Source organism: Pipistrellus kuhlii, unplaced genomic scaffold (genome assembly GCF_014108245.1).
Source record: "Pipistrellus kuhlii isolate mPipKuh1 unplaced genomic scaffold, mPipKuh1.p scaffold_m20_p_100, whole genome shotgun sequence".
Classification (NCBI taxonomy): domain Eukaryota; kingdom Metazoa; phylum Chordata; class Mammalia; order Chiroptera; family Vespertilionidae; genus Pipistrellus; species Pipistrellus kuhlii.
In genome coordinates, this window is record NW_023425406.1 from 562,943 (window position 1) to 579,498 (window position 16,556).

Below are 16,556 nucleotides of genomic sequence, written 5' to 3' on the forward strand. Positions count from 1 at the left end.
CGCCCACACAATATCCCAACCTCTCAGTATCTTTTAAAAAAAAGATTTAAAATTTGATTTTAGAAACAGAGAAATGGAGAAGCCAAGAGTGAGAGAAACATCGATATGTTTCTCTCTTCTGCACACCCTCTACTGGGGATCAAGCCTGAAACCCAGGCACGTGCTCTGACTGGGAATGGAACCAGTAACCTTTCGATGCACGGGTCAGTGGCCAACCAACTGAGCCAACACTGGCCGGGGCCCAATCTCCCAGTTTCTTGACCTTACCTTCAAACACCTGGATCTCTCCTCAGCCCCCTCTTCTCACCGTTGTGCCTTCTAGACCTCTTCATCATCCACAGAATTGCTCTGACATGTTAAGATCCAAATGCCAAGTCTCTGAGCATGCCCTTCAACCTGTTCCTTCTCGTTTTCCAACTTCCTTCTTTCTACCACCTCTTCATTTTGAGCTCATAGAACTTTCCAGTCCCTAGACCCTGCACCAAAGCTGTTAGGTCTCACTTGGCCTTTCTGTCTTCCGCAGCCCACGTAGGCCCTATAGCGTACCATTCAACGTGCTCAAGTTTCCCCATTAGTGGAGAATTCGTGTAGGAATAAGGAAGACAGCTGCATATGTCCGGGTTCTCCAAAGAAACAGAGCCAATAGGATGAGTGCATGTGGATGTGTGTGTAGAGATTTATTTATTTATTTATTTATTTATTTCCTCCTCCCAGCTGCCGGCACCGGCTTCCCTCTGGCCCCTGGGACCCGGGCTTCCCTCCGGCCGCAGGCAGGCACCCGGGACCTGGACTTCCCTTGCAGACCCGGCTTGGCTTCATCTGGAAGGTTGTCCGGAAGGATGTCTGGTCTAATTAGCATATTCCACTTTTATTATTATAGATTGGCTCATGTGACTATGGAGCCAAAGAAGTCCCAAGTTCAACTATCAGCAAGCAGGAAAAAGGCCAATGTCCCAGTGTAAGTAGTCAGGCAGGAGAGTTTTCTCTTACTCTGCCTCTTTAAAAAAAAAAAAAAAAATCCTTATTGATTTCAGAGAGGAAGGAAGAGGGAGAGAGAGAAGCATCAACAATGAGAGAGAATCATTGATCGGCTGCCTACTGCAGGCCCTACACTGCAGATCGAGCCCGAAACCTGGGCATGTGCCCTTAACCGGAATTAAACCCTTCGGTCTTCAGGCCATGCTCTATCCACTGAGCCAAACCGGCTACGGCCTTACACTGCCTCTTTATTCTTTTCAGGTCTTCAATGGATTGAATGAACTTCACCCACACTAGGGAGGGCAATCTGCTTTACTCATTTTACTGATCCAAACATTAATCTTGTCTAAAACACCCTCGCAGACATACACAGACTGCCTCACGGCCCAGTCAATTTGACACATAAAAATAATCTTCACAACAGTAACCTCAGACACATGGATAGCAACGCAGGCAGAATCAAACATCTGAGCTTTGGGGAGTTTGAAGCAGGTTTATCTGTTTGTTTTTTTTAAAGATATTTGTATTGATTTTTAGAAAGAGAGGAAGGGAGAGGGAGAGAGCGAAACATCAATTTGAGAGCATAATATCAATCAGCTGCCTCCTGCATGCCCTCTCTCAGGGAATCCAGCTGGCAACCTGGGCATGTGCCCTAACTGGGAATCAAATCAGCACTCAACCTTTTGGCGCACGGAACAACACCTGACCAACTGAGCCATACTGGCCAGGGCTAAACCATGTCTTTAAGAAGCTCTGGGGCCTAACCAGTTTGGCTCAGTGGTAGAGCGTCGGTCTGTGGACTGAAGGGTCCCAGGTTCGATTCCGGTCAAGGGCATGTGCCTTGGCTGCGGGCACATCCCCAGTAGGAAGTGTGCAGGAGGCAGCTGATCAATGTTTCTCTCTCATCGATGTTTCTCTCTCTCCCTCTCCCTTCCTCTCTATAAAAAATCAACAAAATATATATTTTTTAAAAGAAGCTCTGGGGACCAGGTTTTCTTATTCACACCCTCAACCTCTCACCTCTGAACTATTATGATGGGACTCATTCCATGCTCCTGTTACCACCAACCAACTATATAATCCTCTCTTACTGTGTGTTTTCTTTTCCTTTTTCTAAAAATACATTTTTACTGGTTTCAGAGAGGAAGGAAGAGGAAGAGAGATATAGAAGCATCAATGATGAGAATCATTGATTGGCTGCCTCCTGCACACCCCCCACTGGGGATCGAGACCACAACGCAGGCATGTGCTCTGACCAGGAATCGAACCGTGACCTCCTGGTTCATAGGTCAATGCTCAACCACTGAGCCACGCCAGCCACGTGTGTCTGACTTTTCTCTATCTCTTTGCTTCTGCCTAATCTCCTTGGCCTTTAATCCTTAGTGATAATTGCATATTCTCCACACTTTTGGTTTCTAATCTCTCTGCAGTTTAAGTACCCATGAGAAAGAAGCTTATTGGCCTAAATACTCACTATCTCTACCTGACAAGAGTCTTCGTGTCAGCTAACCTGGGTAGGGAACTGACCAGGATTTAGACTGGCTGTTCTTGTCCAGGTACTTGCTCCTGGTCCAGGCAGTTGATGGGCTCTGTGACGTACCAAGTAGCCATCTGTTGTGGACTGAATTTTGTGTGTCCCCCGTACCCCCAAAGAAAACATATGTTGAAGCCCTAGATCCCCATGTGACTGTATTTGAAGCTGGGGCCTCTAACAAAGTAATTACGGTTAAATGAAGTCATAAGTGTGGGGCTCTGATTTGATAGGATTCGTGTGTTCTTCTAACAATGGTTCCCAAATTTCTCTCATGATGAGAATCACCTGGTGGAGTTGTTAAACTACAGATTCCTGAATCCCAACTAAGAAGTGCTAAACTAGAATTTTTGGGAACATATAGGTAAAAGTGTATACTTAACTAGTGCTCCAAGACAGAGATTTGAACAGAATTGCCCATTTGACTTCTCTTTTGTTGTTTTTGTTTTTTAATCCTCTTCTGAGGATATTTTTTCCCCATTAATTTTTAGAGAGAGTGGATGGGAAAAGTGGAGAGAGAAAGAGAGAGAGAGATGTGAGAGACACATAGATTGGTTGCCTCCCAACCAGCCATGACCCAGACCAGGGACTGAACCTGCAACCCAGGTATGTGCCCTTGATCCAAAATTGAACCTGTGACCCTTCGGTGCACAGGCCAAAGCTCTAACCACTGCGCCACACCCACCAGGGCCCATTTGACTTCTCTGCCCTCCCTTGCAGCTGCATAAAGTGCTGCCAGAGAAAACCATGTGAGTATGGAGACAGGTATCACTAGGCTCCAAGCAAGCTGGCTTGTGAGAAGCACAGTCCTGCCACGTGACCCCAGCCTGCCTCCCTCTCTTTCCACTCAGTTGCTCTTCCGGACTTTCTCCACATACTGTTGACTTGGAAACCAAGAGGCCCGATTAAACCCATGAGTTTACTTTCTCTTCTTCCTGAAACCTCACGAAAATGACATTAAATGACTTTTTAAAAGCAAAAATTCCCAAGGGCAAAAAATAACGAGATGAGATAACAGCAGCAAGATTGTGCTAGCTGAGCAGTAACCACTGTAGCAAATCCAAGGAAGCTGGGGGCAGTGGGGACAGCTGAGCAGCAGCTGAATTCTCATGGCAGAGCTCACGCATGGCTTACAAACCAGCAAAGGAAATGGGAGTGAGTGTAAAGCTGAAGCTGAAAATCTGCTTCAGACGCAGTGAGAGCCCGGCCAGCATAGCTCAGTGGTTGTGCGCCTACCTAGGAGCCAGGAGGTTAGGGTTCGATTCCCAGTCAGGACACATGCCTAGGTTGCAGGTTTGATCCCCAGTGAGGGGTGTGCAGGAGGCAGTCAATCAATGATTCTCTCTCATCATTGATGTTTCTGTCTCTATCATTTCCCTTCCTCTCTGAAATAGATTAGGGAACACCAAGAACAGCTTTAGGGGTTCCACACTGAAAACACGGAGACTAAACAAATATTTACCTACTGTATGTGGAGCATTCTTGCCCTACACAGCTCACTGAGTGCTGGCTGCCAGCCTAGGAATTAGACTGAAGCTCTTTCTCTTGCCTACTTGACCATTCCAAGAGGAAAGAATTAAAGACAGTAACATTGGGCCTGGCCAGGGTGGCTCAGTGACTGAGCATTGACTCATGAACCAGGAGATCACGGTTCAATTCCCGGTCAGGGCATGTACCCAGATTGCAGGCTTGATCCCAAAGAGAAGGCATACAGGAGGCAGCCAATCAATGATTCTCTTTCATCATTGATGTCTCTCTCTCTCTCTCTCTCTCTCTCTCTCTCTCTCTCTCTCTCTCTCTCTCTCTCTCTCTCCTTCCTCTCTGAAATCAATAAAAATATTTTTAAACAGAGTAACATTGGGATTCCCCACTAAAACAGCCTACTAGTAGGTACATCACCCTAAAATGAAACCCATAATTGACAAGCACACTCCCCCCAATAAGCTTTTTAGTGTCCCATTCTTAAATGTGAGACACCAACCAAAGATCACCAGACATCAGAGGAAGACTGTCACACCAAAACATAAAAGATAGCCCTAGCTGGTTTGGCTCAGTGGATAGAGTCAGCCTGCTGACTGAAGGGTCCCGGATTTGATTTGGGTCAAGGGTATATGCCTAAGGTGTGGGCTCAATCCCTTGTTGGGGGTGTGCAGGAGTCAGCTGATCAATGATTCTCTCTCATCATTGATGTTTCTGTGTCTCTCTCTCACTCTCCCTTCCTGCTCTAAAATCAGTAAAAAAACCATTTTTTTAAAAACATAAAAGATAGAGATCAAACTGAAATCTGTTTGAAAATCTGTGGGAAACAATATTATGAAGGATAAGAAATATTTTCTTTTTAAAATATATATGTTTTATTTATTTATTTATTTATTTATTTATTTATTTATTTCAGGGAGGAAAGGTGAGGGAGAGAGAGTTAGAAACATCAATGATGAGAGAATAACATCCATCAGCTTCCTCCTACATGCCCCACATGGGGGATCAAGCCCATCCAGGGGTCTTCAAACTACGGCCCGCGGGCCACATGCGGCCCACAGAGGAGTCTGATCCGGCCCGCCAGGTTTTTTGGGCAGTGAGCGCAGCCGAGGTGTTACAGTAGGAATTAGTAGTTCATATAGTCCGGCCCTCCAGCTCTCTGAGGGACCGCGATCTGGCCCCCACTTTAAAAAGTTTGAGGACCCCTGAAGGCAGTGCCCTGACCAGGAATTGAACCATGACCTCCTGGCCCATAGGTTGATGCTCAACCACTGAGCCACTCCAGCTGGGCACAAACTAGTTTTTTTAAATATATTGTATTGATTTTTTACAGAAAGAAAGGGAGAGGGAGAGGGATAAAGAGTTAGAAACATCGATGATAGAGAAACATCAATCAGCTGCTTCCTACACACTCCCTACTGGGGATGTGCCCACAACCAAGGTACATGCCCCTGACCGGAATCGAACCCGGGACCTTTCAGTCCGCTGGCCGACGCTCCATCCACTGAGCCAAACCAGCTAGGGCAAGAAATCTTTTCTTTGAAACTCCTAAACTTCCAAACAGAGATAATAGAATGTGACTATCCATGAAAAAAGAACAGGGTACTGTAAAAAGGAACATTCAGAGAACAAACAACTTCTGTGGTGACATAAATTAAAAGGCAGTAGATTGACATTTTGTTTTTGCCCAGGATACAAGAACTGGCGAGATAACCTCACTTCCACCCTAGCTACAAGAAGCTAGATAACCACCCTGGCCGGTTTGGTCAGTGGTTAGAGCAGGGGGTCGCACTGACCCACGGGCACTGTGGGTTCGATTCTGCATCCTCATCTGTTATGTGCAGGAGGCAACCAGTAGATGTGTCTCTCTCTCATAGATGTTTCTCCCTTTGTCTTTCTATCACTCTATCTCACTCTCTTCCCCTCCTCCCTCCCTTCTACTCTCTCTCTAAAGATTAATGGAAAATATATCCTTGGGCCCTGACTGGTTTGATGTGGGCGCTCCTGAGACCCCTGTTCATAGATCCTACTGAAGTCTAAGGGTGATGTAGAACTAAGATCCCCCAGGTACTCGGATCACAAGGCCTACTAAAGAGAAGGCTCTATCAGGGGTCTTCAAACTTCTCTCATTATGAGAATCACCTGGTGGAGTTGTTAAAACACAGATTCCCGGATCCCAACTATAAGAAGTGCTATCAGGAATCTGTGTTTTAACACCTCCACCAGGTGATTCTCATAATGAGAGAAGTTTGAAGACCCCTGCGTCTAACCCTACCTTGAAATACTCTGAAATCTATAGGGAACTGAATCTAGCTAAATCATTAAAAAATCTCAGACACAGCTTAATTACATACCAAATTGACTCAAAAACACTCTCTCCTCCCCTCACCGCCCCCCCAACACATACACACGTGTACACACACACACACACACACACACACACACACACATACTAACAGCTTAACAAAAGGAGAAATATGTCCCTTTGGGGAGGCATACATGTTATGATACTCATGTAGTCATGCACTTTGTATTAATATATTAGAAATCAACAGATGTGTTTTGTACTTTTTATACTGTTGGATACTTACTTATACTCACACTTTTACTAGGTTATTGAATAAATTTAGTCTTATTAGAAAAATAAATAAAAAATAAATGTTATGGCCGAAACCAGTTTGGCTCAGTGGATAGAGCCTCGGCCTGCAGACTGAAAGGTCCCGGGTTCGATTCCAGTTAAGGGAATGTACCTTGGTTGCGGGCACATCCCCAGTGAGAGGTGTGCAGGAGGGGGCTGATCAATGTTTCTCTCTCATCGATGTTTCTGGCTCTCTATCCCTCTCCCTTCCTCTCTGTAAAAAATCAATAAATATATATTTTTAAAAACAAAATTAAAAAAAATGTTATGCTACTCTGTATTGTTCTATTACATATAATGTCTGGCATTCAATTTAAAAAAAATTAAGACACATGTGAAAAATCAAGGAACTATGACCCATCATAAAGAGAAGAAATCATCACCTGGCGGGTGTGGTTCTGCTGGTTGAATGCGTCCCATACACTGAGAGGTTGCTGGTTTGATTCCCAATCAAGGCACATACCTGGGTTTTGAGTTTGATCCCTGGTCAGGGATCAGACAGGAGGGGGCCCATTGATATTTCTCTCACACGTTAATTTCTCTCTCTCTCTCTCTCTCTCTCTTTCTCTTTCTCTCTCTTCTTCCCTCCCTCCCTCACTCTCTCCCTCCCTTTCTCTACTAGAATCTCTAAAACCAATAAACAGATTCTCAAGTGAGGATTTAAAAAAATTAAGACAAAATAAAGTTGCATCCCCAGATAAGAATAAAGAATTCATTGTCAATTTTAAAAAGGCTAAATTAATTATTTAGATATAAGAGGAATTATATCAGGCTGAAGAAAAGAGTGCAAAATATCACTAAGAATAAATATATATGATTATTTACAGTTTTTGGAGAAATTTGTTATTATAAAATAACAGTATAATGTGGATTACTTTTTGCATATTGGATATAAAAATAATTTTATGTCCTATGTAAAAATATTGTATGACAACCGGAACACAAAGGGTGGGACCGTTGCAATTGCAATACTGTTATAACATTCTTTTTTTTTCTTTTTTTAAAATATATTTTATTGATTTTCCACAGAGAAGAAGAGAGAGGGATAGAGAGTTAGAAATGTCGATGAGAGAGAAACATCAACCAGCTGCGTCTTGCACACTCCCTACCGGGGATGTGCCCGCAACCAAGGTACATGCCCTTGACCGGAATCGAACCTGGGACCTTTCAGTCCGCAGACCGACGCTCTATCCACTGAGCCAAACCGGTTTCGGCTGTTATAACATTTTTATACTGTTCATCAAATTGTAGAATATTTCTTTGAAGGTAGAATGTGCTAAATTACTGTAAAGAAACATAATCTCTAGAGAAACAATTTAAAAATAGCACAAAAAGATTTATATCTAATAAGTCAACAAAGAACACCAAATACTACAAAATCCTATTTTCCCCCTCAAAAAAGGCAGAAAAGGAGAAATAGAAGAAAAAATTAATAGAACAAATAGAAGCCACACATGAGTTGGTAGACTTAAACCCAAAGATATCCATGATTATATTAAATATAAATGGACTAACTCTATCCTAGTTATTTTTGTTGCATAACAAATTGCTCCATGCTCAGCCTGCACGGTTCAGTGGTTGAGCATCGACCTATGAACCGGAGGTCACAGTTCGATTCCTGGTCAATGCACATTTCCAGGTTGCAGGCTATATCCCCAATATGGGGCATGCAGAAGGCAACCAATCAATGATTCTCTCTCATCATTGATGTTTCTATCTCTCCCTCTCCCTTTCTCTCCAAAATAAATTTAAATATATATATTTAAAAAAATAACAAATTGCCGAAACCGGTTTGGCTCAGTGGTGTTGGCCTGCGGACTGAGAGGTCCCAGGTTCAATTCCGGTCAATGGCATGTACATTGGTTGTGGGCACATCCCCAGTAGGGGGTGTGCAGGATGCAGCTGGTTGATGTTCCTCTCTCGTCGATGTTTCTGGCTCTCTATCCCTCTCCCTTCCTCTCTGTAAAAAATCAATAAAATATATTTTTAAATAATAATAAAATTAAAAATAACAAATTGCTCCAAAATTTAGTGTTTTAAAATAACTACAATAATTTTCTTACTGCTCATGTTTCTATAAGTATATATATATATATATATATATATATATATATATATATATATATACATGCGAAAGGCATTTCTCAAAAAGCTAAACAGGATTACCCTGTGATCCAGCAATTCTACTCTAGGTATATCTTCAAAAGAATTGAAAACAGGGATTCAAACAGATACTGTATACCAATGTTCATCGAAGCATTAGTCACAATAGCCGAAGGGTGGAAACAACCCAAATGCCCATCAATTGATGAATAGATAAACGCAGTATAGCTATACAATAGAGTATTATTCATTAATAAAAGGGAATGAAGTCTGGATATATACCACAATATGGAGGAACCTTGGAAACATTGTGAAAAAGGCAGACATGAGAGGATAAATATCGTATGATTCTATATGAAATAGCTAGAATACGCAAACTCATAGAGACAGAAAATAGATTAGAGATAACTAGAAGCTGAGGAGAATGGAAAGTTATTTCTTAGTAGGTACAAAAAATGTTTTGAAAAATGAAACAGATCAAGGTGGTGGTTGTATAACGTTGGGAATATAGTTAATGACACTGAATTATGCACTTGAAATTATATATACATATATACACACACACAGGGAGGGGCAAACTTAAGTTTTACAGTTATTTTGTATGAAAAATAATACCAATCAGAAAGGATATATGCACCCTATCACCAATCAGAAAGAACATATGCACCCCTATGTTCATAGCAGCACTATTTACCATAGCTAAAATTTAGAAACAGCCTAAGCGCCCATCAGCAGATGAGTGGATTATAAAACCGTGGTACACTACGGTGGAATACTACGCTGCTGTGAAAAAGGAGTTCTTACAATTCACAACAGCCTGGATGGAACTGGAGAGCATTATCCTAAGTGAAATAAGCCAGTCAGAAGAGATAAATATCACATGATCTCACTCATTTGTGGAATATAATGAACCACATAAACTGATGAACAAAAATAAATACAGAGCAGAAACCGGTTTGGCTCAGTGGATAGAGCGTCGGCCTGCAGACCGAAAGGTCCCAGGTTCGATTCTGGTCAAGGGCATGTGCATTGGTTACAGGCACATCCCCAAGTAGAAGGCGTGCAAGAGGCAGTGGTCAATGTTTCTCTCTCATCGATGTTTCTAGCTCTCTATCTCTCTCCCTTCTCTCTGTAAAAAATCAATAAAATATTTTTAAATAAATAAATAATAAATAAATAAATAAATAAATAAATAAATAAAATACAGAGACACAGAAGCTTGGAACAGACTGTCAAACCTCAGATGGAAGGCAGGGGAGAGGGAGGGGTAAGAGAGAAACCAAAGGATTTGTATGCATGCATATAAGCATAACCAATGGACACAGACACTGGGGAATGGGGTGAGGACATTGCTGGGGGTGGGAATGGCCAGGGAGAGGTCAATGGGAGGGAAAAAGGAGACTTATGTAATACTTTAAACAATAAAGAATTTAAATTTAAAATAACAATAATAATAATAATAATAATAATAATACAATAGCCCTAGCTGGTTTGGCTCAGTGGATAGTGACGACCTGTGGACTGAAAGACCCCGGTTTCGATTCCAGTCAAGGCCACATGCCCAGGTTGCAGGCTCGATCCTCAGTAGGGGGTGAGCAGGAGGCAGCCAATCAATGATTCTCTCTCATCATTGATGCTTCTATCTCTCCCTCTCCCTCCCCCTCTCCCTCTCCTTTCCTCTCTGAATCAATAAAAAAAATTTTTAATAATTTAATTAATAAAATTATTGTTTTTCAATAATAATATAAGAATAAGCTGTGTTTAGTGTGCTCAGATCTGTAAATTTACTTTGCCCCACCCTGTGTATAAGAATGTGGGGGCCCTATCTGGTTTGGCTCAGTGGATAGAGCGTTGGCCTGTGCATTGAAGGGCCCCAGGTTCGATTCCAGTCAAGGGTATGTACCTTGGTTGTAGGCACGTTCCCAGTGGGGGTGTGCAGGAAGCAGCTGATTGGTGTTTCTCTCTCATTGATGTTTCTAGCTCTCTATTCCTCTCCCTTCCTCTCTGTAAAAAAAAAAAAAATCAATAAAATATGTATTTTTTTTTAAAAAGAATTCTCTTGCCGAAACCGGTTTGGCTCAGTGAATAGAGCGTCAGCCTGCAGACTGAAAGATCCCAGGTTCGATTCCGGTCAAGGGCATGTGCCTTGGTTGTGGGCACATCCCCAATAGGGGGTGTGCAAGAGGCAGCTGATCGATGATTCTCTCTCATCGATGTTTCTAACTCTCTATCCCTCTCTCTTCCTCTCTGTAAAAAATCAATAAAATATATTTTTTAAAAGAAGAAAAAAAAGGTACATATCTAAAAATAAATACATAAATACATAAATACATATTGTAAATAAATAAATAAGTAAATAAATAAATAAATAAGAATTCCCTGTTTTCTCCATGAGGGCTGGCTAGTTTGGGCTTCTTCCCAGCACGGCAGCCTCAGGGAAGAGCGAGTATCCGTGCTAACAGGGCAGAAAGCGCGTTGCCTGTTCTGACCCAGCCTCGGAAATCAAGCGGCGTCACTCTGACCACATTATGTTGATTCAAAGCAAGTCACAAGCCTTCCCAGATCACAGGGGGAGGGCTCAGTTCCACCACTTGATGGGAACATGGCAAGCTTCCAGAAGAGCATGTGGGCTGGGAGATATTGTTGGGGCTACCTTTGAAAAACACAATCTGCCGCACACGCTGGTGAAAAAGGCTAGAGACTGTCAAGCTCGATAAAATAGCTATATGTTATTTACAAGAAGCGCGCTTTAAGCATAAAGACACAGACAAGCTGAACATAAAACGGGGGTTAACGATATACGACACAAACGCTGAGCATGAGAAAGCTTGCATGGCTATAGTCATATCGGAGTGGAATTCAAGACAAAGAGTATTAGCAGAAATAAAGAGGGACGTTTCACAATGGAAAAGGGACAAATAATCAGGAAGACATCATCATTTTAAATCTGTAAGCAGCTAATAGCAAAGCCACCGAATACATGGAACAAAAATGGACAGAGTTCTAGAAACAGACAAATCTTCAAACAGAGCCGCAGACTTTGACAACCCTTTTCAGTAATTGATAAAAACAAATAGGGAGCCCAGGGCATGGTTCAGTGTTTGAGCATTGACCTATGAACCAGGAGGTCCCAGTTTGATTCCCGGTCAGGGCACACGCCCAGGTTTGGGGCCCAGTCTCCAGTGGGGTGCATGCAGGAGGCAGCCAATCCATGATTCTCTCTAATCGTGGATGTTTCTAGCTCTCTCTCCTTCTCCCTTCCTCTCTAAAATCAGTAATAATATATATATTTTTAATAATAGGGAAAACTATGCCATAACCAGTTTGGCTCAGTGGATAGAGTGTCAACCTGCAGACTGAAGGGTCCCAGGTTCGATTCCGGTCAAGGGCATATACCTTGGTTGGGGGCACATCCCCAGTGGGGAGGGGGGGTGCAGGAGGCAGCTGATTGATGTTTCTCTCTCATCAATGTTTCTAACTCTCTATCCCTCTCCCTTCATCTCTGTAAAAATTCAATAAAATAAAAAAATTATAATAGGGCCGAAACCGGTTTGGCTCAGTGGTAGAGCGTCGGTCTGCGGACTGAAAGGTCCCGGGTTCGATTCTGGTCAAGGGCATGTACCTTGGTTGTGGGCATATCCCCAGTAGGGGGTGTGCAAGAGGCAGCTGGTCAATGTTTCTCTCTCATTGACGTTTCTAGCTCTCTATCTCTCTCCCTTCCTCTCTGTAAAAAATCAATAAAATATATATTTTTTTAAAATTATAATAGCGAAAACTCAGTAAGATATATTTGACCATCAACTCTCAACAATATCAACCCAAGTGACCTACTTGATATTTTTAGAATCCTACACCCAGCAACAAGAGAATGCACATTCTTGTCAAGTACACTCAGCAACATAGATAACATTCAGAGCAGAACAAGCCTCAATAAATTACGAAGGAGAGAAATCACACAACATAGAATTTCTGACCACAGTGCTATTGAATTTTAAATCAATAAAAAATGATTTCTAGGAAATTTCTAAATATGTGGAATTGAAAAAAATAGACTTCGAAATAACCCATGGATCAAAGAAAAAAATCCCAAGTTAAATTAGGAAATATATTTATTTTACTTTTTTTTAAATTGTCTTTAAAACAAAACTGGAATGTTATTCCCCTTAAAATGTACAGCATTCAAAATGCTCTGTAATGATTAAAAAACACACACACACATGCAAAGTGCCACAATGTAAATTTTCACAATTTTCCAGTAAATGACATTTCTGGATCAAAAATTACCATTACAGACCCCTTAATCCAGGGGTGGGAAAACTTTTTCCCCCGCCAAGGGCCATTTGGATATTTATGAGACTGACGCGCTACCTACTGCGCTAACGAGGCACCTCATTTGGATATTTATAACATCATTCACGGGCCATATAAAATTATCCACTTAAAAATTAGGCTGCTATATTTGGTCAAACATTTAATTAACTCACCCCTAATGCCTTGGCAGGGCCAGACCAAATATTTCACGGGCCGTATACGGCCCGAGGGCCAGACGTTTCCCACCCCTGCTTTAATCAAATGTTTATTTTCTGTTTCTAACATTACAATTTGCTGTAATTCATAAACTTTGATCTAAGTAAGCTTTTAAAATTTTTTTGTTTGTTTAATCCTTACCTGAGGATATTTTCCCATTGATTTTTAGAGAGAGTGGCAGGGAGGGTGAGAGACAGAGACAGAAACAGCAAAGTGAGAGAGACACATTGATTGGTTGCCTCCCACATGCATCCCTAGCAGAGCCTGGGATCAAGCCTGCAACTGAGGTATGTGCCCTTAACCTAGGGGTGTCGAACTCAATCAGAGAAGGGGCCAAAATCTAAAATCCAGCCTAAATCGCGGGCCGAATGGTTTACTGAACAGTCATAAACTGTCATTGTGATGGAAACGCAGCGGAGTGCAGTGATGACAGCGCGGTGCGGGCCACATTGGAAGGCCTGGCGGGACGGATTTGGCCCTCGGGCCTTGTGTTTGACACATGTGCCTTAACCAGACATGAACGCAGGACCCTTCAGTCCGAGGGCTGACACGAACCATTGAGCCAAACCAACTAAGGCCCAAGTAAGCTTTAGGCACTGACCTCATATAGGTAGTTAGGTCCTTATGTCAAAGAGATCATTCAGCCACCACACTTGAGTGAACAATGCTCAGTGTTACTTGAAAAATATCAAGTACATATGGGCCCTGCAAATTTGTCTCAGCTGGTAGAACATCGGCCCGTGGACTGAAGGGTCCCAGGTTCGACTCCGGTCAAGGGCACGTACCTCGGTTGTAGGCTTTATCCCGAAAAAAATCCATGGAAAAAATGTCTTTAGTGTGGTTGACGAAAGTAAAATAAGATACAGGTGTGTTGGAGATTATTCTAGATTACAAGCGACTCAAAAATAAAACCAAATGCAATGTGTGGACTTCGTTGGACAACGGTTTGAACACACCAGCTGTAAAAAGACATTTTAAAAAATCAAATGCATATGAGTTAGCGGCGAGCCCTGCGGTCAGTCACCGAGGCTGTGGGCCTGGCATGGCTAGGCAGCTCCAGGCAGCAGGAGAGCACCAAAATCTTGGCTGAGTTCTTCTCATTTGGCATCAACAGCATTTTATATCGGCGTGGCATCTGAAACCTTTATCGCGTGCAGAAATATGGGCCCACCTTGCTTGTAATTACTGATTCTGAGCTCATGAAATACCTAAATAATTTGGTGGAACAACTAAAAGACTGGTTATACAAGTGTTCAGTTAATGTATTTATATCTTAAAATATATTTTTATAGATTTCAGAGAGAGGAAGGGGGAGGGAGAGATAGAAACATCAATGATGAGAGAGAATGATGGATTGATCGGCTGCCTCCTGCACACTCCCTCTTGGGCACTGAGCCCACAATCCAGACATGTGGCCTGACCAGGAATCGAACTGTGACCTCCTGGTTCATAGGTCGATGTTCAACCACTGAGCCACACTGGCGTGGTAACAACTATTCTGTTTAGAAACCAGTGGTAGTCATCACGAATATTGAAAGTGGGAAGGCCCTTGAAAGATGACAGTTTGGCCCTGGCCGGTTTGGCTCAGTGGATAGAGCATTGGCCTGAGGACTCAAGGGTCCCAGGTTCGATTCCAGCCAAGGGCATGTACCATGATTTCGGGCACATTCCCAGTAGGGGGTGTGCAGGAGGCAGCTGATTGATGTTTCTCTCTCATCGATGTTTCTAACTCTCTATCCCTCTACCTTTCTCTCTGTAAATAAAAATCAATAAAATATATTTTTTTAAATAAGAAAGATGGCAGTTTGATATTGAGTGTGACAAGGCTGTCACAGATGATAGTCTACCCAGAGAAAAGCCTCAGAAATCCCCTCATTGGCACAGATCACAGCTACAGTGCCATTTCTGCCACGGTTGGAAGTTTCTTATTCATTTGACCTGCTGATCTATACAGACAAAGATTTGCTTACATCTGAAGAATGGGAAGAGTTCATTACCAAATTCATTACCAATTCTGAGTAAGTGCGACTGCGTTCCTTCACTACCACAACCCACAAAGCAAAAGGCGTGGTGAGCCAAAACCAGTTTGGCTCAGCGGTAGAGCGTCGGTCTGCGGACTGAAAGGTCCCGGGTTCAATTCCGGTCAAGGGCATGTATGATAGTTGCGGGCACATCCCCGGTAGGGGATGTGCAAGAGGCAGCTGGTCGATGTTTCTCTCTCATCGACGTTTCTAGCTCTCTATCTCTCTCCCTTCCTCTCTGTAAAAAAATCAATAAAATATATTTATAAAAAAAAACATGGTGGCCGACAAAATCCTGTCCGTGGAGATGAGATGAGAGCAAGCATGGAATTCCCCAATGTGTGTTTCCCGAAACCAAGGCGACCATAGTTCATGCTTTATTTCATTGATTAATTTTTATTTTCCCCCAATAATACACAATTTAATATCATATGTACTACATAATGAGATTTTCCAACTTTCACAGCACATTGACAGAGTTACTAGGAAAACTGGACTGTCACAACAAAGATATTACAGATGCACAAAATTCTGACAGGGAGAGCCAAGATCAAGGACTGGTTTTCTTTAGGAACCAATTCTACCAAAAGCACGTGAACAGAAGTAATTTAAAATGTTCAGGACATGGCAAACGCACGACTGACTCCAAATTGCCATTTAGTATGCTTTGTATTCTAGGATATAAAAACTACCCCCATCTACGGAATGCTAAGCTGACACCCAAGACAATCAGTCTCCCATATTCAATGTCCCACTATTTTCTGGTTGTGCCAAAAAATAAACAACCAGCAAATGATTTCACCTCTTAACAAAAAGCATTTATATTTCTAAAAAAAATGATGAAGTGGAGTTCCCTTCTTCTTAAAAATGTTTCTAGAGCTACTAAAAAATTTGCATTTGCAAAATAGTTGATAAAACTATTCCTCTGGATTGTCCAAGAAGGAAGACAGGGACCACTGGTGAGACAAAGGCATATGGCATTCATCAGACTTGGCTGCTTTTTCTCCTGCTTTTTCTGAGGCTGGACTCTCCTCATGTTCAGTTCTCCATTTTCCACAAGTAGATCTTCTTCTTCTTCTTTTTTTTTCTTTTTAATATATTTTATTGATTTTCTACAGAGAGGAAGGGAGAGAGATAGTTAGAAACATCGATGAGAGAGAGTCACCAATCAGCTGCCTCCTGCACATACCCCACGGGATGTGCCCGCAACCAAGGCACATGCCCTTGACTGGAATCAAACCCAGGACCCTTCAGACCGAAGGCCGACGCTCTATCCACT

The 16,556-nt window shown here is 42.4% G+C and overlaps 1 pseudogene; it reads left to right on the top strand.

Annotated features, from left to right (window-relative positions):
- Nucleotides 1-2,419: 2,419 nt before the first annotated feature.
- On the top strand, nucleotides 2,420-16,340 carry LOC123652010 (annotated as a pseudogene).
- The last annotated feature ends 216 nt before the right edge of the window (nucleotides 16,341-16,556 follow it).